The sequence below is a fragment of the Mauremys mutica genome, chromosome 3 (assembly GCF_020497125.1).
Source record: "Mauremys mutica isolate MM-2020 ecotype Southern chromosome 3, ASM2049712v1, whole genome shotgun sequence".
In the NCBI taxonomy this organism is placed as follows: Eukaryota; Metazoa; Chordata; order Testudines; family Geoemydidae; genus Mauremys; species Mauremys mutica.
The window spans coordinates 175732198-175749071 of NC_059074.1; the positions used below are offsets into that span (position 1 = coordinate 175732198).

Genomic DNA, 16874 nt, shown 5'->3' on the forward strand with positions numbered 1-16874 from the left:
GCTTTGCCACACTGTAACCATTTGAGCTGAAAATTTTCCATGCCAGGTGCCTGTGTCCGACTGAATTTTTTTTAAAAAAGTTTCAGCTAGAACAGTTCAGCCATTTCCAAGAAAGGATTAGGGGAAATATATTGTTTTTCCCATTTTAATTTTGTACATGCTGTTTTCTGGCATTTCGTAACTTTTAAGTGCTTATCTTTGAAACCTTAACATTCATTTAACATCTGTTTTTAGCAGTGACACACGCAGAGCAGAAGAAAAACAGCACTATGTTCAGCTAGCAGAAGGAATTGCAGAACTGGTTGTTAACGCCAACCACCACCACTCCCCAGCACGTCAGCTTGGAAGTTGAGCAAATTTGATATGAAAAGTCATTTGGCCAAATTCTGCTTGCTGTCATACCATTTGTGAGCCCTTTAAAGTCAATGGATTTGCACCAATATAACTGAAAGCAGAATGCGACCTCCAGATGGAAAACACTAGACAACAAGATGTCATTTACACAGTCAGTTTTCAGAGCAGAACCTCACTGTGTCTGGGGGAATAAGAAGAGCAATCAGCATTTATACAGAGATATAGAGAAGCCCAATATTGTACATAACAATTTATTTCTTGCTTCTAGTTTGGGTAAATTTTAAGAAGGTTGAAGCAACAGCTTAAGCTTTCCTCTTGTTGCATAGAAATGTATCTAGTAGGTCCTTCTATTGCTTGCCGTTTCCAGAGCAAAACCTAGTTAAAGCATGCCCAGCGCTAATCAAATAAGTAGGACTGTAAAGCAATTTTAAAAATCTATCACAATTAATCGTGTGGTTAATTGCACTGTTAAACAATAGAATATCATTTATTTAAATATTTTTGGATGTTTTCTACATTTTCAAATATAATTATTTCAATCACAACACAGGGTACAAAATTTACAGTGCTCACTTTATATTTATTTTTATTACAAATGTTTGCATTGTAAAAAACAAAAGAAATAGTATTTTTCAATTCCTCCATTACAAGTACTGTGGTGCAATCTCTTTATCATGAAAGTTGAATTTACAAATATAGAATTATGTACCAAAAGTAACTGCATTCGAAAATACAGTAAAACAATGTAAAACTTTAGAGCCTACAAGTCCACTCAGTCCTACTTCTTGTTCAGCCTATTGCTCAGAGAAACAAGTTTGTTTACATTTGCGGGAGATAACGCTGCCTGCTTCTTATTTACAGTGTCACGTGAAAGTGAGCACACGCATTTGAATGGCACTTTTGTAGCAGGCATTGCAAGGTATTTACGTGCCAGATGTGCTAAAGATTCATGTCTCTTCATGCTTCAATCACCATTCCAGAGGTTATGCATCCATGCTGAAGACAAGTTCTGCTAGAAAATGATCCAAAACAGTGTAGACCAATTCATGTTCATTTTCATTGTCTGAGTCAGATGCTACCAGCAGGTTGATTTTCTTTTGTTGGTGGTTCGGGTTCTGTAGTTTCTTCATCTGATTGTTGCTCATTCAACACTTCAGAAAGCATGTTCCATACCTCATCTCTCTCAGATATTGGAACTTCAGATTCTTAAACCTTGGGTCAAGTGCTGTATCTATCTTTAGAAATCTCACATCAGTACCTTCTTTGCGTTTTGTCAAATCTGCAGTGAAAATGTTCTTCTTGGAGTGCTTGCTCATGTTGATTCCATTCTAGGTGTGTGCACACCAGAGTGCGCGACTGTCAGAGATTTTTGCCTTAGCAGTACCCATAGGGCTGGCTGTGGCGCCCTCTGGAGTGCTGTGCTCATGCGGCGGTATATCAGGCACTGCCAGCCCCACATCCCCTCAGTTCCTTCTTACCGCCTGTGGTGGTCAGTCGGAGCACCTTTCTTGCTTAGCAAGAGCTAGCGGGTGTCTACCATTCTGAACTTCATGCCTTAATGCCATTGTACATTCACTTTGCTAGTGCTAAGTAGTTGTTAGGAAGTTTTTAAGTACTTGTTAAGTGTTAGTGAGTTACTAGTTAGGGTCACAGTGGGACTTTGCCCCAGGCGGGGCATGCCCCAGTCTCCTGGGTTCAAGCTCTGCTCGGATTGCAACAGGCCTATGCGTGTTAGTGACTACCACAGCAGATGCCTTCAGTGCCTGGGGAGTCACACATTAAGGGGCGGTGCCAAATTTGCAAAAACTTTTAGCTCCGCACCCAGAAGGAGCGGGCCATCTGCCTCAGGGCTCTCCTGATGGAGTCTGCGCTCTGCCAGGCTTCCAAGCCATCCAGGCAGGTCACACCAAATGCCTTGGCCTCCGTGCACAGCACATTGCTGGGACCTGACTTCTACTGGCACCGTTTGCCATCGCTGGCACCGAAGAAGAAGGCCAAGAAGCGCTCCCCAGCACTGAGCAAGAAGGCCCAGTGGTCATCTATCAAGGGATCCATGTCCATGTGATCGTGCCTCTCCAGCTGAGGTGCCCAGCCCCCTTAAAGGTATGCAACTGACTCATGGGAGCGGTATGGGACCCACACTCCTGCCTGCACCTTTGTCAGCCCAGGCTCCCCCCGGCACAGAGAGAACACAGGTCTCCACCTGCTCCGAGAACGATCCTGGTGCTGCAGGACCCAGCTAAGGCTCCCCAAGAAGGCAAGCCACCATTAAGGCTCCTTAGAGGACAGGGGAACAACTCCAGTCGCCGGATAGAAGACGTTGATCATCATCACTGGATTCGGAATCCCGGGGCAGATCCCAATCTTGTCATCAGTCACCCAGGCAAGCTTCCAGATCCCCATGGTGCTACTCTCTGGCATGGTGTCAACACTCCCCTTTCTATTCCCAGCACCACTTGCTGTCTTGATGGTCATCCTCTAGGCGTCAGTCCCAATCACCAGCATGATGGGAAAGTTTCCTGTCCCAGTCCTGGTCCCCCTGGCACCGGTACCGCTCTCGATGCTCCAGTTACCGTGCAGTTATGCCCAGGCAATGGTCACCAGTAGCTACGACCAGCAAACAAACACAGGCGTTGACGGCTCCTCTGTGGTTGCCGGAGGAGGGTTCCTCCAGTATGGAGGGCCCGTTCAGCCCATTGTCACGGTCTCATCGGTGTCACTGGGCACCAGAGTCCCTCATTGGTGGCACCACAATAGCAGCATGGCCAGTAGCCAGTGCAGTGGCCTTATTGGAGCGCGTGGGGCGTACCAGTTGTGATGATGCCTCCTTCTCAGCACTCCTCGGTGCCTGCAATGGAACATCGGATGGTGGCTCCACCGGCACCAGACCTGATACCAAAAGCCCATTCTGAGGTCGGGGTGGAGGAACCTGTGCCCACCCCAAAGCTTCTTTCTCTGACAGTGATCGAGACCTCAGCACCTCCACCGGTGGTCCAGTCTTCTTCGTTGTCCCCATATGAGGTGGTTGCAGGACCTTCCAGAGCTAGCCAGCTAGATAACTTCAGGGAGCATCAAGACCTTCTCTGGCATGTGGCCAAGAACTTGGGGCTTGAGGTACAGGAGATGGCAGAGCAGGAGGACACCCTCTTCAATGTTCTCTCAGCCTCTACACTTGCCCAGGTTGCCCTGCCTGACTGTGCATGAAGGGGTCCACAAGATAGCAAAGGCCTTGTGGCAGACCCATTCCTTCATTCCATCTGTGATGGGTTGGATCACGGAAACCCCCCTGGGAGCTGCCACCTGATGTGCCAAGACTACTTCTGCCCCTGCTTTCCTGCCCTGGCATTTTAGGACTCCAGCACCCTGTCTTGTTGAGCCAGACACGCCAGTCTGCTTCAACGCAGACCCAGGGTCTGAACCACATACCCCAAAGCTGCAAACTTAACCTGAAAGCAGCTTACAGAAGTGTTCCTGTCTTTAACATTCAGATGCCCAACTCCCAATGGGGTTTAAACCCCAAATAAATCCATTTTACTCTGTATGAAGCTTATACAGGGTAAACTCATAAATTGTTCGCCCTCTATAACACTGATAGAGAGATATGCACAGCTGTTTGCTCCCCCAGGTATTAATACATGCTCTGGGTTAATTAATAAGTAAAAAGTGATTTTATTAAATACAGAAAGTAGGATTTAAGTGGTTCCAAGTAATAGCAGACAGAACAAAGTGAATTACCAAGTCAAATAAAATAAAACACGCAAATTAAGCCTAATACAGTAATGCAACTGAGTACAGATAAAAACCTCACCCTCAGAGATGTTTCAATAAGTTTCTTTCACAGACTGGATGCCTTCTTAGTCTGGGCACAGTCCTTTCCCCTGGTACAGCCCTTGTTCCAGCTCAGGTGGTAGCCAGGGGATTCCTCATGATGGCTCCCCCTTTGTTCTGTTCCACCCATTTATATATCTTTTGCATAAGACGGGAATCCTTTGTCCCTCTCTGGGTTCCCATCCCCTCCTTCTCAATGGAAAAGCACCAGGTTAAAGATGTGTAACCCTTCTGCCCCTCTGAGTTGGCAGCAAAAAGGGCCGGGTTCAGTATCCAGGGGTTCCGTTTCAATAACGCAAAGCAAAACCAGCTCAAGCCCCCACCCAGTGACCTGGGACAATTACATACCACCCCCCCAGGCGCCTCTAGGAGGCAAGACTTCCCCTCTCGCAATCACAGAGTCTGAGTGTAGCAAAATCCTTTTAATAAAAGGAGGGAAACAATGCGGCATCATATTGGGGAAACACCACAAACAGGATTCATAACATAAACCATGAGCAAAAGACCCACCAAGTAAGTTTTGGCAGTGTCCTTTTCCCCTTAGAGTCTTAAGTCCAATCACCCCGAAGTCCAACAACCCAAGAGTCTCTGTCCCTGGTCAGCTCCACCCCAGGGTTCAAAAGTTTATCTGCAGAGTTTTACCCCCCCAGCTTGGGTGGAAATGGGGGGAGAAGGCACACACAGAGTGTTAATGGGCACCTTACATAGGCCGGGGCCGACTGCCCCGCCTCTCCGTGGAGTTCTGCTGCAGCCTTCACCATGACCATCTCCACTCCACCCACTGTGCCACTCCTCCAGCCGACCTGTGAGCTGCTCCAGCTGTCCCTGCAAACCACTCCACTCCGCTTGCTGTTCCGTGGGCCGCTCCAACCATCCCGCAAACCACTCAGCTCAACTCACTGTTCCGTGGGCTGCTCCAATTGTGCTGCAAACTGCGCCGCTCTGCCAGCCGCTTAGCGATAGATCTTCAGGCTCCCCCACTAGTTAACACAGCACTCAGTGATCTCAGCTCAGTAAGTGATTTCAGCTTGTAGTAGGGGAGTCCCAGTGCTGGTGCACGATTAGCCCAAAGTGAATTCAGCTCAGCAGTCTCTAGATGGACTCCTAATAGAATCAAAATGAGCTCTGCTCTTCAACAGTGGAGAGAGGAGAAGGTGCAACTGGTGTTCCAGATCCTCAAAAGGGGCCCATACAATCAGGTACACACACCAGTCTCCAACCTTTCTCAATTCACTGGGTTTTGGCACCCATGTCCCTTGTCTAGCGAGTGCTGCTTAGTTGATGGTGAGAACCTCTGTCATAAAACAGGTTCATAGTCCCTCATTCATATAATCAGGGTAACACCACTTTATTCCTCCTGCCCCAATAACAGAGAAATTGGGGATCCCACATCTGTCAAAGTGACCATTTTAGGCTGCCGTGGGCTATGCTAGGCGGGGTGGGTGTGCCTATGCAAACAAGATCAGCTCCTGAAATTCTTTTCCACACTTGCCATAATTCACCACCAGATGTCAGGATAGAGCTCATCCTGACTCTGCTTACAGATGGATTCCAGTTCAAGTGACATGATCACATGTCACTGTAAGACTTCATTACCCACTTGCCAGCACACACATATATAGGAAGACTTACAGGTAAAACATAGCCCTCTGCTATGCCAGCACACACATATATAGGAAGACTTACAGGTAAAACATAGCCCTCTGCTATTGTCCTGGTTAATGGGAGTCATCAAGATTCCAAACCACCATTAATGGCCCACACTTTGCATAATTATAATAGGCCCTCAGAGTTATATTTCATATTTCTAGTTTCAGATACAAGAGTGGTACATTTATACAAATAGGATGATCACACTCAGTAGATTATAAGCTTTGTAATGATACCTTACAAAGAGACCTTTTCCATGAAGCATATTCCAGTTACATTATATTAAACTCATTAGCATATTTTCATAAAATCATATAGAGTGCAACGTCCCACGCCCACCTTGAAACGGGCTGAGAAAAAGTACTTTATGCCAGCCAAAGGTTTCGAATACCTCTTTACCCACCTGCCCCCGGGCTTGCTGGTTGTATCTGCAGCCAATGAAAAAGACAAGCAGGTCCTCAGCTCCATGACTCCCAAAAATAAGGACACTAAGAAACTTGATTTATTTGTGAGACAGATTTATTCTACTGCCAGCCTGCAATTTTGGGTGGCGAATCATCAGGCCCTGCAGGGCTAATACAGTTTTAATCTCTGGGAAGTTCCGGGAATCCCTCCCTAAGGGTTTGGCTCCAGAGTTTGGCACTCTGGTGGAGAAGGTTACCATGGTGGCCAGATGCAAGACAAAGCATTGATCATCCTCATAGCCCCGGCCTGGCCTTGTCATCACTGCAGAGTCTCTCGGCAGTCATCCCGCTGCAGCTATCTCTTTGGTCGTATCTGCTGTCACAGAACCTGCTGCACCTGAACCTGGAGTCACTGCACTTGACGGCTTGGCTGCTGTGTGGCTGAGTACAGATGAATGGGGGTGTTCTGCTGATGTCCAGCAGGTCTTGAATGGAATGGACATGAGCAACACATCTCAAAGAACAGTTACAAAAGGTAGGTAACCGTTTTTTCTTAAAACAACAACATATGCTGAGTCATCATCCAAGACTGCTATAACATGAAATATATGGCAGACTGCGTGTAACACAGAGCAGGAGACATACAATTCTCCCCTAAGGAAAATTCTTTTTTTAAACGAGCATCATCAGCCTGCAAGCCTGCAAGCATGTCCTCTGGAATGGTGGCTGAAGCATGACAGGGCATATGAATGTTCAGCATATCTGGCACATAAATACCTTGCAATGCTGGCTATAAAAGTGCCATGTAAACGCGTGTTCTTACTTTCAGGTGACATTGTAATTAAGAAGTGGGAAGCGTTATCTACCGTAAAAGTAAACAAACTTCTTTGTCTTAGCGATTGACTGAACAAGAAGTAGGACTGAATGCATTAAAGGCTCTGAAGTTTTACATTAGTTGTGTAACAAAAAATTCTACATTGTAAATTTCACTTTCATGATAAAGAGATTGCATGACAGTACTTGTATGAGGTGAATTGAAAAATACTATTTCTTTTATCTTTTTACATTGCAAATATTTGTAATAAAAATTATAAAGTGAGCACTGTACACTTTGTATTCTGTGTTGCAATTGAAATCAATATATTTAAAAATGTTGAAAAACATCCAAAAATATTTAATAAAGTTTAATTGGTATTCTATTGTTTAACAACTCGATTAATCCCACTATTAATCGTGATTAATTTTTTTAATCGCAATTACTTTTTTTGAGTTAACCCTGTGAGTTAACTGTGATTAATTGACAGCCCTACAAATAAACTCATTTACCATGTTGGAGAAAAAAATATCAGGAGAGAAGGATTTGTCCAAACTCCCCAAGAAAGTTATTTTGATTGTGAAATAGTTCCCATTTTCTGTGCAGTGACACCGCTGTCTGAACAATAAAGAATTTATATCGTGACTGTGTACAATGAACAGGGTGACTCCGCACACACTTTACCTTCTTCAGGCTGATCCCAAATCTGTTGACATCACTGGGAGTTTTTCCATTGACTTCAGCTGTTAGAGGAGATGAAAACAGCTGTCCAGACTGCTTGTAAACTCCATAATGCTTTTGTCATCTTTTGAAGGGTGTTAATCGAAGTATGATGGATAAATTCTAACCTGGATGCTTACATTCTCCCTAGTTAAATCCTCCCTACAGCATCAATGGGATACAATATTCCCTGGAGCTCAGTATCCTAAATCATCAGTTAGCATTGCTGTGTGATGTTACATGTTTCAGCACTGGGTCCTTCCATGTCTTGCTTCCCAGAGGAGGTTACATTTCAGGGATAGGCAATGTGATTACAGCCTGGATATGGCCAAGTAATATTGGGGAATCACTCAGGAAGAAAAGCGCTTTAAATCACGGAAGGTGGCGTTGCAAGGAGCTACAATACTGATTAGGTCCACAGCCTTGAATGGGGGGCGAGGAGGAGCTGCCCTAGGAGGAGTTCAAGGGCATATGCACACCCTCCATGCTCCTTGATGCCTGGAGGAGAGGTGTCAAATCGACCTTTCTTTATGTGATAACATGCTCCCCCAGCACACCCTGCCCACTTCATAGGATGGGACCATGTTCCCTCCCCCTTAGTGATTTGCAAAGAACAGGACCCATAAAAGAACAGGTCTTACCCTGCCTTGAGCACAGTGAATGCAATGGTCCCTGGCCTTTGCATGGGATGCAGATGGAGGGAGGAAGGCTTCTTCCGTTATCTTGCCTCCATTTGTGCAAAGGACCAACAGCAATCTAATCCCAGCCTCCCCCACTACACACACACTTTTCATCAACAGATCTCTCCTTTTTCACATGTATATGGTTATGCAAGTTAGGCCTGGTCTGCGGGATCGAAGTCCACAGCTCCCCCGTCAACTCTGCCACCGCTGTTCGCGGTGGTGGAGTTCTGGAGTCGACGGGAGCGCGTTCGGAGTCGAGAAGTCGAACTCTACGCGTCGACCGGGCAGGTAAGTATAGACCTACCCTAAGATCCTTTCTGTTTTGTTCTTGTTATGCATGTGAACGCAGCAATCAGAAACATATGACAATTACATGTGAAAAACTATACTAAACTATTGTTGGGATTCTGGCTTAAATCACCAAACAAACAGGAAAAATATGGCAAAGACTAACTCCATCCTTAATCCAGCTCCGTTGTTCCTAAGCACAACTGAGGTCTGAACAGCAGGTAATTTTACATTTATTTGCTGAAATACACAAGAGAACAGCTGAAAGCATGGAATTTCAGCCTCATGTCCAGCCCTTCTTGTTTAGAGTGGTTTAGGTCAAATCTTGACCTTTCCTCTAAAGGCTTTTTAAAGGGGGAAATGTTAATTTCATACATGACAGATATCTGATATCTGAAAGATGCAGATTTATTTACCTTTATTAAAAATATAATCCCATTTCTTAATATTTTTGTGAACTGGCTATTGTTTAAAACTTCCCAAAAGACAAGGAAATTATTTCCAAGTGGGAAAGAGACAAGATTTTTTCAAATGGAAATAAAATTTACCATGTTTCTGAGATTATTTTCCTTTTGCAGAAGCCAACGTGTTGGACAACAGCTGGCTTTTGCTTACTTCTATGTTTGTATGTTAGCATTGTGACATCATCCACGTCAGCAGGGGTCTGCTCATTCCAAGGAAACACAGTCCTGGATTTCAGCTACCCTGGGCTCTGTTCATTGTTCCTCCTTTCTGTAAAAGGGACTGTTTCTTACTCAGTTGCAGCTACAAAGCACCACAGGAGCCCTAGCCACTGATCACATCAAAATGGCTTTATTTTAAAAAGAAAAATAACCCTTAGCAGTAGAGTAGGGCTGGGGGGGAGGGGGCGAAGACTCACAGAGTTAAAGCATACATGCAGCTTAAAAATCTCATGAGTCTCACGATATTTGGTGTTTTTTTTAATAAAAGCACCAGCTAATAGAGTCAGGTCAGTACATGAGACTCAGCTTTCATTTTTAAAATGCTCTCATGGTTGTAAAGAAGAGCTTGGAAATGTGACCCTAAAGGAACCAACAGAAGAAAACAAATAAAAAGAATTTATTACTGCATGAATCTCAATCTCATGATTTTTTGAGACTTGACTGTTGATTTTTGAATGCTTGCTGTTGGCCATATTAGGCATGAAACGTGAAAGAGAGAAAGCCTTATGACTGAAGTTCTCTGTTTCTCCATGGAACAAGTGCAGGGTGGCTAGCAGCACAGGAACACTACCGCATCAGTGTGCTGCAGTCAGACTTTAGAGAGGGACCACCTCTAATGATGAGAAAGCAAGTTCAATTCTCTATGGCAATTGGTTCTGGGGTTTGACTAACAGTGGGGTTTGAGATGTGGAGAAGTGGACAATAACATTATTATTTCCTTTTGATCTATACTAACAAGTGAATTGGCTTGAACACACACTGCTTTTAGCATTTCTTTGGTATTCACACACAAGTGAATTGCCCCATTGCTCTAATCTGAGCTTGTCTGCCAGCTAGTATCTATTGGGTTTCCGGGAAACGGGGCGGGCGGAAGCCCGCCCCATGCTAATGGATCCCCCCCTCAGCCTAAGGGAAGGATCTACAGGACCTCAGAAACCCACTAATTGCGGGGACAACTAATAAAAGAACAGGGACAGGAGTGCGGTCAAAGGGTCATAAGAAGGGAGCCTGACGGGGACACCGAGCAGAGAACCCCGGACAGCGCCCACTGCCAGCTAGTAACCAGACAGACACCATCACAAAAACAACCACCCAACCCAACTTTACTTGTAAATTAAGCTCACTTGGTGTATAAGGCAGATAGACCTATTAAACAGGAGTCCCCCAATGCCACAATCTCTTTTCAGAGTGTAAAGTCATATTTTAAAACATGCTGGGCAAATTCTGTTCCCAGTTGACTTCATTGGGGATGTACCAGAGAACAGAAGGCAGTCCATTATGTGAAAGTCCTGTCCTTGATTTCTGTACATGTTCATACAGGACAAGTTATATTCAGTTTGGTCAAGAGCAAAATCAAACCACCGCAAGTGCCAAAACACAAATCAAAGCCACCAGTTCATTGGCATCATTCTAAGCCTGAACCCATTTGTCAGTTAGACGTTTATATCATTTGTGAATTAAATTGCATCATACAATGTGGCTGGTGCATAATTCTTAAAAAAAAAAAAAACCAAAAACAAAATCAACACAGCACTCATTATACTCAATTCAATGAGGCATAAAATAATTGATACAGTAGCTGTTCATTTTGAGATATGTCACATGAGTCATCCACCAGAAGAATACAGAAGACTAATTGTATCACCTTACTACTAATGTTGATGGCCACTGATTGCAGCCTTTGAGGTCTGTCAGATGCATTAAAAATAATATCAACAGGAAGCAAAACAACAAAAAGCAAAGAAATGCAGAGTTAATCAGAAAAGAGACCACACATCTTGGACTATTTTAGGTGCAATGGCAGTTGTTAAGATGAAGCCCTTCTCTGCCTACCCATATAGTGCATTTCCTGCTTAACCACATTGACTTGCATTCGTTAGCTGGGACAACACGCACATTTATGTAGTGCAGTTTGTTGTGTCTGATTTTTTTTTTTTTTAATATTTATTGAAGAGCTTTGGGGAAAATTGTCTCTGCACTTTTAGGGCCAGTCTTATCATGATAGAAATCTACAAGAAACTGGGCATGTTAAAAAGAGACACTGACACCAAATTCACTACTGTAGCCTTAATTTAAAAAAACAACAAAACAACAATTAACCAACCCCTCCCCCAACCATCTGCCTGAAAATTCTGTTATTTGTATAGGTAACATCTACAATTACTATAACTGTTTGTTTACTTTGGTCCAGATTCTGCCTTCCTGATTCCCACTGAGTCGTACCTTATTCTTCAATGTACCACAGCTAAGTCAGTTTCCCTCATTTTGAGAGCCACTTTCTCCATCTCACCTCCCACTCCCACAACAGGAAAGAGGAAAATGTTTGTAAAAATAGAAAACATTGACTGTAAAATCTCAAGTAATTGGCAGGGGATTCCAGGACAGATGAAACATCTGAAACTACTTTAAATTCATTGTTCGAACCTGATTGGATGTTCAAGTTTATGGTATTTTGATTCTGTCTCTTGGGTAGAGCTAGGTGAAATTTTTCAGCTGAAAAAATGCAGATTTGGAGCTACCAAAACATGGCAAAAGTTCATCTTTATGTTGCCAAGTTGTTCATTTCAGGAAAAAATATCTGAAAAAGAAATAGAAATGTTTCCTTTTCATATTTTCAAAATGAAAGGTTTCAATTTTTCAGTTTGAAGCAAATTTCATTTAAAAAATTCCTTTTAATTTTATTTTAAAAATCCAAAAATGTTTAATAAATTTTTTTTAAAACCCACACATTTTTATTTTGTTTACCCAAAACAATGTTTACCCATGGTTTCAATTTGCTGAAAATTTTTATTTTCAGTCAGACCCAAAGTGAGCTTAAAACAAAAACCAAATCCACCCCCACCTTTTGAAAATTGCCAAATGAACAAAAAAAAACAACAACCCATATTCACTCAGCTCTCCTCTTCGGCAGCTCTCCTCTAGGGCAGAGTTTCTTTTACCAAAGATTTATATTGGAAAAAGTGTTCAAATATTGATAAAAAATGACATTTTCACCCAAAATGTTTTCTGTCCTACTCTATTGTGTTTACATTCCACAGTTTGGTGCTGTAAAATAAAAGCCCATCTAGTGGATGATACAGTGGACAATCTGCAGTGTTCAGAGTCCAAGAGCTGGTATAGAGCCCATTTGAATTCCCTTGTGCTCCAGGTGTGCACAGGAGCCTGCCCTCACAGAACAACTTGCAGGATTGGGGTCATAGTAATGGATCTCAGGTGCACCATACCCTGATTAACAGAAGGGAGGCATTTTGAAGATCGCAGAAAGAAGAAAGGTGAGAAGTACATAAAGTGAATCTGTCAAGCAATATTTTTGAGCCCTGTAGGCAAAATCTTGTCTTCCTTCCTGCTAAGAGAGTAAATCCTGCAGGTCTACAAAGGCAAAACAGCAGCAAAACCACTTCGGTGGTAAGATCATTCAGGGAAGCTTTACAACCCCCTGGTGCCCTGGGGCATGGCTCTTTGGCAGTTCACCCCAGCAGTATGGAAATTCTGTGGGCTGTTCTTGGGCTGGAGAGTGGGGTGTTTAGTGTGTGGCTATTGGTGCTACCAAATATATTCATTCACTGACCACAAAAACCACTTTAGGGGGTTTCAGGTGTTGCAGGAGCAGCTGTGCACTGGCAGGGCTGCTATCAGCCCCCCAGGAGAAAGTGTCTCTAATATAGGTCATATGAAGTCCGTTTACTCAGGGTCTGCCTGCGTTATGTGACTTTCACTGTACACACAACAGGAGGGAGAGGGAGGGGGAGGGAAGGCAGCATGGGAAAGCATTCCTTCCCAGGTCATTGAATTAATCTTGGAGGTGTACATTACACATCTACCTCATACAGTGAAAAGGTTATCTTACCGTAAGCTGCCCTAGGAAGCATTATGAAGCTGCACATCTGTGGGAAGAGCATTTTCCTTTCACATTTTATCACTATCCAAATACAGCTATATTTTTCAGCACATCTTACACTGCATTTAAACCAAGGTTACTGAGATTTTTACAGTGACATTTTACTATTTTTATAAATGTTTTTCCTCCCCTCTCTTGTGTGATGTTCATGGGATAGTAATTCAATACCTTTTTTATATTTTAAAACCTCTAGCCTGGTCTCTAAGTTATTAGGATGTTCGATTCAGTATCATGCTGTATATTGCCAGATAGTCCTTCCCTGAACGTTCAATAGTGTTTCAAAATAATTTTCAAGATGCTTATAAAAAAGAAATGTAGATTAAGCAACTGAAAGTCACAGTTGAATTCTGATTTTATTCAGACTGTCCTTCCACAACTTTAAAACTGACTTTGCTTCTGCATGAAAAGATAAATTCAAATTCTCAATTTAGTTTCAAAAGCTAGCTACAGAATAAAAATAACGTGAATCCTCTCCCCCCGAAAGACCACTCTAGCAAAGTGCAAAACAAAAGTTTTCACAGCTGTAGTTTTGGGATGGAAGGGTACAGTATGCATAAAAGAGGCTTAGTTGCAATTCAAGATTAGTGCCCAAAGAAATAAAGCTTCATTACACAGCACTTTATTAAGAAAACTAGACCCTAAAAAAAACATGCTGTAGTGATGTCTAAAAAACACAATGCAGCTCCTGCACCATCAGAAGCCAAAATCTCCAATCAAGATGCAAATTTCAGCCCCTCCCAAACTCAGTTAAAAACAGGATTTTTTAATAAGCAAGAAAATGCAATAAGGCACAGCTGAAGACATAGATGGGCAGGGTGGTAAGACAGTTTTCTTAGAATAGTTAACTATATTCTGACTTCACAACACAACTATTTTCTTCATGTTTACATTAGGTTTAATCAGTACGGATTTTATCCATTATTCCATCATGTTTTCCTGTCCAATGTTTCCTTCAGACGATGACTACACCAGGCCCTCTTTTATTAACTTCAGCAGAGTCTGAGCCTCTTATAGCATCTCCCTTTAATGCGTTGGAGCAGGGTTGTTTACAGGCTACAAAACTCAGCTACATCTAAATCTTAACAATTTAAACTGGTCGGGGAATACTTCTATCAAGGTTTTTCCACTTTAAAGCAACACAGATTAGACATTTAGTACAATCAATGCATGTCAATGTCATGCTTCATTTTCATGCTTCATTTTACCAACCCGCTAATCAGACTAATGAGGCTCAGTGTGAAGAAATCCTTTTGTTTAAAGCTAAACTGTCCATGAAACAAGATTTATAATGGCCTTCATTTGCTTATGCAGCTTATTATTTACTAGTAATAGCAAAACTGCTGTAAACTTCATCTCCTACACTTTAAAGAAAGAAGCTATATATATTACAAGTCCTAGATTAAATTTGCAAGCACTGTGATAGTATGTTAATGCAGGAATGCCTTAACAATTCATTAGAGGTTATTTAAAATAAAGACAGATATTTGTAAATAAAAAGTATGAATTTGTGGCGTAAGATGACAGGATGAATGAAAATATTGGCAAGCAGTTTATTGCCTATGATTTAATGAACAATTCTCCAGCCAGCCAGCAGGAAACCAATTTTTTAAAACATATGAACAGTTTCGCCAGTCTTGGCCTGAGTAGTTAGCGTTCTGATTAATGAAATGATTTAAGATTTGGGTCTCACACACACATACATGATCAATCACCATAGGAGAAAGACACTAATAGTGGGGGTGGGAAATCACGTATTCCTAGCTATGAACTCATTACAAGACTATATTTCAAGTCTGTGACATAACAGGGCCTGATCCTTCAGTCTCTCCACACATGGACCTTCTACCAGCTGTAATGAGAGTTTTGCAGGTGGCGTACTTGCAGCATCATAGGAATTGCCATACCGAACAGGGCTCCATCTAGTTTAGAACCTAGTCTCTGACAGTGGCCAACACCCAGGCTTCGCAGGAAGATGGGAGAGACGTGCACAACCATGGAATAACCTGTTCATAGTGGATGTTTCTTCCTCACCATTCAGTTTGTGGATGACTTATGCCCCAAAACGCAAGGGTGTGGTTTAAAAAAACGTGTATCCTACTTTTGTGCCTGTGCATGTTCTCATTATCCATGTAAATATCCAATCCCTCTTGAAACCTACTATGTTCCTGGATGCAGTAATAGATCTTGTGGAACTGAATTCCACAGGTTAACTATGCATTTGATCAAATATTTCCCTGTATCAGTTTTAAATAGGTCACCTTTCAATCTCATTGAATTGAATGTCCCAAAACTTCATTAATGCAGAGTTAAGGTTCCTAGCACAGCCTGTAGGAATGGTTCAGTAAGGGGGAGTCCAAAATAACTAGTAAAAGTGACTAAGGACTTGTCTATTCAGTGCACTAGTCAGCACCAGACAGGTGTAAATTCTAGTGCACACTAATGCGCTGCACACTAACTGATTGACACTAAAAATTCCCTAGCCCCGTTTCTACATTAAAACACACTAGACCAGTCCTAAGAGAATGTGCCATTGTTTGTGTGGTGTTCCAAATATTTAATTCCAGTATTATCTGCATGCATTCCTGCTCTGTCCACTGTGTTTGGTGTAGTCAGACTGAATGGTGGAGGTGTTAGTTGCAGCAGGATGGAAGAGATGTCACTGTCACACCAGAGGAAGACCCTGAGGGATCAAGCACACCTCATTTCAGTGCTGAGTTTTGTAGCTCTGCCTGCAGAGGTGCACACAGGTGTTTTCTTACCATGCGGATTGCCAGCAGTCTGGTGACATACATGACTATGGTCTCCAGAGCTTAGTGTGGGGTAAGTGAAGGTAATGTCTCAGGACAAATTCCCTAGACAAGGGTGGTAACATGGTGCTAGTCTCGGATGGCTGGTGTGGAACAGGCTCAGTTCTGAACCAATTCATTCCTCTCCAAACTCTCCTGCAGTGCACTGACCTCCCCTTTTCCCCTTTAAGCAGCTAAGTCAGTTTCCCTCATTTTGAGAAACACTTTCTTCTCCCCACCTCCCATGCCCACAACTAGAAGAATCAGCATCAGGGGGAATGGTGAACCTGGAGCCTGTCCCTCACTACTGGGGGCAGCATGGGGGCAGGAAGGGAGTTCTGGGTTGTTTAATCTATTGGAGAGCAGCAGAGCCCACTCCCTTGGTCTGGTGAAGCAGCCCAGGGAGTGGTGGGTATTTATAGGAAAGAAGGAGGAAGGCACAGATGGCCCTGCTTCCCTTCTTCCACACTTATGACATGAGAAAGGAAGGTGCGCAATTTTCCGCTCTTATGGGTCTGCTCTGTCAGCACTTCTCTGTGAACTCAGGGAAAAGGTCTACACTACAAATTTAGGTCGAATTTAGCAGTGTTAGATCGATTTAACCCTGCACCTGTCCACACGATGAAGCCATTTTTGTCAACTCGATTTCTGTACTCCTCCCCGCCGAGAGGATTAGTGCTGAAATCGCCCTTGCTGGGTCGAATTAGGGGTAGTGTGGACACAATTCAATGGTATTGGCTTCCGGGAGCTATCCCAGAGTGCTCCA

General features: G+C 43.1%; 1 long non-coding RNA gene across 2 annotated transcripts in view; it reads right to left on the minus strand.

The window, feature by feature from the left end:
- Nucleotides 1–16874, minus strand: part of LOC123366047 — an 82297-nt gene that overhangs the window by 22496 nt on the left and 42927 nt on the right. Inside the window, exon 2 of one of the 2 annotated variants that reach the window (XR_006577896.1) lies at nucleotides 11849–12002. The exons of the other annotated variant lie outside the window; for it this stretch is intronic. This is a non-coding gene — a long non-coding RNA (uncharacterized LOC123366047). The remainder of the gene's footprint in view (nucleotides 1–11848; nucleotides 12003–16874) is intronic. 2 annotated transcript variants of the gene reach the window in all.